The sequence below is a fragment of the Hippichthys cyanospilos genome, chromosome 3, assembly GCF_059441005.1.
Source record: "Hippichthys cyanospilos isolate Australia breed blue-spotted pipefish chromosome 3, RoL_Hcya_1.0, whole genome shotgun sequence".
In the NCBI taxonomy this organism is placed as follows: domain Eukaryota; kingdom Metazoa; phylum Chordata; class Actinopteri; order Syngnathiformes; family Syngnathidae; genus Hippichthys; species Hippichthys cyanospilos.
This window is the reverse complement of record NC_142371.1, coordinates 29080884-29084372: the sequence shown is the minus strand read 5'-3', so window position 1 is coordinate 29084372 and position 3489 is coordinate 29080884. Positions and strand designations below refer to the sequence as shown.

Here is a 3489-nt window from a genome sequence, read left to right as displayed (position 1 = left end):
TTGCAAATCAGAATATTAAACTCCTCTTTTGTACACTTGAATATATTGTGCAAAGCATCATTTTGCTCTGTTAGTGGCCATGGCAGTGCAGCACATCTAGATATTAAGGGTCTTATTTGGGTGATTACCGAGAAAGTCACAGTCAAGAAAGACTAATCCAGACACTGTGAAGAAACGTCAGTCTTAATTAACCTCAAACTGTTTCAGATGCATTAGCGCTCACACGACAGAACACCGAGTACCTTGTGTAAGATCAAACGAGGATGCGGCTGCCAGACAAATAAGAGCCTGGTTAATAATGCTCATCGTCTGTGTCAGCTTTTATTCACTTTGATCTTATTAACATTTGCAAAAGACGAGGTGAGGAGAGACACACTTGCCTCTTTGGAATCAGCTGCTGATTCAGTGTGAAAGTGCACCGCCCATGGTCACAACCACTTCTTTTAACAATAGCATCTTATCAGAGGTTATTTTCCAAATATTGCTGGGTGTGAAAGTTGGTTTGACTGAAAGCCAATGTGTGTGCTCAGATCAAATAATAAAAACATACTCTTCCTCAAACTGACAAGCTCAATTCTCAGTATAAGGAACCTCTCATGCTGATAAATATAAATGGGAGAAAATGAGAAAAAGATACATTTTCTGAAAAACTTTCAATGGAATACTTTTTTTGCATTATTTTATTTGTTTAAATAGTGCAATCAGGTTATTCGATGAATTTTGAATTGAGTAAAGGAAAATGAGCCACCAGTCCTTTCAGGTCTCAGATGATTTAATAGAGTCCTTTCAGAGACTATTTCAGCAAACTTATTCTTGTAAATGTTCATATAGAACTATTCAAATCCCATGTTTAGGTCAAATGATCCATTTCAAATTCAGAGCTTGTGGTGGAATTCACCAAGAGTGGCACAGCAACTCAAACACAAGTTTTGGTCCTCAATGATTTCCTCGATTCAGGACAATTGAATAAAAACAGCTCATCACAAAGGAGGCACAATGAGCAAGACAACTACGAGCGGCTGCTAGTTTTTTTCACAAGGTTATCAATGAGGTATGCAAAAAATCAGCTTCATTTCAATCGCAGCGGGAGTTAGTGTGAAATGGCTGCAGGCAATGTGCTGCACCTGTATGTAGCCTCAAGAGGGATTTGAACAAATGTTGAGACTGGGTCATATATGTGAATCTTATTGTCTATATAGCAAATACGGTGCAATTCTGAATGCTGCACATAAAAAGTGCAGAAAGGGTGTTACATGGTTCACAAGTAAGACGGTCTTTGCCCTAAAGCAAACTTGAAAATTCTCGACATCATTGCGTACCATGAACACAGCATCTCAAATCAAAGTATTTACATGAAATAGGTGCACCACTGAAATCTGATTTCAGGCTGCGACTTGGACTCTCTGGCTCTGTAGTGGAAATAGGTGTTAGGCTCAGTGCGCCAAGACTGCTGAATATTAATTCTGTGTTTGTTCTATTATAGCTGAAACAAACATTTTCTATTCAGAGAGAAAAGCATTATCTATTAACCATAGGAGTTGCAGTCACAAAAAGTGCGGGCTTTATCGCCTCGGGACTGTACACTGAAGCAATTCAGCGAAATTAGCATAGCTGCCATGAAAGTGTATGCAATGACACTAATCTGGAGGCAATTGTGAAAAATGTCGAATAATCATTAGTTTCAATAATGATGTTGGTAAAAGAATTTATGCTGGGACTGCAGAAGACTTTATTTTGGAGTTACGACTAATTGTAACACTCCTCTCAGCTATTAATGTTAATACTCAACGAGCCTTTAATTTTTGCGACGTATATGTTCCAGACGTGTCCCCTAGAGGTGAAAACACACAATATAAGTGACGTTGAAACAATTCAACTTGATAAACACAAATATTACTTAAAATGTATTTGCACACAAAAAAATGAAAGCATAAAATGCATGGGGTAAACAAAACTGTTGTTGATGTATACATACCTATGCCACCCTGGTGAGGTGGTCTTGGTATGTCCCACCTCAGGAAAGGCCCCGGGACAACCAAGGTCACACTCAAGAGAATATTTTTCTCAGCTGTCCTGGGAACGGCTGGAGGTATTCCCAGAGGAGCGGGACGAAACGACCGGGGAGAGGAGTTCTGGGCTGAAGTTGCTGTCCCCGCGATCCTGGAATACAACAGTAGAAAATGGATGGATGGATAAAACAAAACATTCAGTCTTTGAAAGCTGTTCTTTTTTAACATTTATACCCATCAAATTTTGATTTAACTTGTATGTGTAGAATATTTTAATAGAAACATTTAAAGGACCAGCATCATACAAACCTTTTGGAGCTTTTAACCATGTTGCAAGGTTATTTCCTCATCAAAAACACCTAATGTGGTGTTTTCAATCATTGCCACACTCTTAGTAGCAGCTCCACCTGGTCAGAAAAAAACAAAGGGGTCCTCACAGTGTCGTTAATTGCGTTCCGCGCCTGTAACGTCGATGCAGAATAACCACACGCTCACATATCATGAAAAGGCAGCAGTAGCCACATGATTAAAGCAAGAGTTTATGGGAGCCAGACATCTTACTTAGGGGTCAGAAATACAGCCCCCAAAATAACTCATATTTCATAAGAATTTAATTGCCATTATGCCAAAGGTGATGAATATTCATATACATAATAGTTAACTGTAGAAAGATTCATAATAGCATACAGGCCTCTCGAGCCTTACGAACATCTGTACTTGTTGTACATCATTTAGAAAAAGTGGTCAGTGAATACTAAGCCGCAGCACTATGTTAGCACCTGCAAGGTGGTGATGATTCCTACTGGCCCAAGAGCATCTGTAGCATTATGTACTGCCTGCACGTTGCCTTGCAATCAGGTGTTTAGGTTATGTGTACGCTGCAATTCATCATAATCAGAATGGTTGTTGTATGCATGTAGGTGGTGGCTATTGTCTGTGTGCTTGAACAGCTGAAACAGTTTATTGTACTGTGTGGTGATTGGTTAACCATATTGAGACCTTCACAAGACAGCATTGCCCTTCTCTGCCTCTTGGTTGCCCAGCTTTCCACTGGGTGCCGGTGCTGGGAATGCTTGGGCCGTAGGGCCGAGAGAAGTGGCCGGTGCGGACTACTCTGCTGTGTGGATGCACATCAAGGAGGGGTTACAGCGAAGAGCGACAGCATATATTGTATGCACACGGAGTCCTTTCCGCAGATCACCCCAGGCAACCTGCTGTGTCAGGGTCAGTGCACTGCCCGGGCCGACGGCTTGCCTCGGCCGGCGACGACCATAAATTCCATGGATTGAAATTCCAAGTAAGAACTGGTTTAGTAAGTTTAACAAGTGCAAACTCAAATCAAAGCGTGTGGCCGTACACAAAAGGAGAAACAACTCTGCTTTAATCTCGACTTAATCCACTTTACAGAACTCAACATCTCACTCAGACCACTTTGGTAATGTCTGTATGTTCTTGTTTCTTTCTTTTCTCTCGAACGTCG

The 3489-nt window shown here is 40.9% G+C and overlaps 1 long non-coding RNA gene across 2 annotated transcripts; it reads right to left on the bottom strand.

Moving 5' to 3' along the window:
- Positions 1–775: 775 nt before the first annotated feature.
- Positions 776–3197, bottom strand: LOC148426736 (uncharacterized). 2 transcript variants are annotated; one of them, XR_015865153.1, is made up of 4 exons: positions 3009–3197; positions 2319–2416; positions 1976–2160; positions 776–1831 (listed from the first exon to the last, which is right to left on the bottom strand). It is a non-coding gene; the product is annotated as an uncharacterized LOC148426736 (long non-coding RNA). The 2 variants fall into 2 exon arrangements; XR_015865152.1 differs by lacking the exon at positions 3009–3197 and having other exon boundaries at positions 2319–2595.
- Positions 3198–3489: the final 292 nt, after the last annotated feature.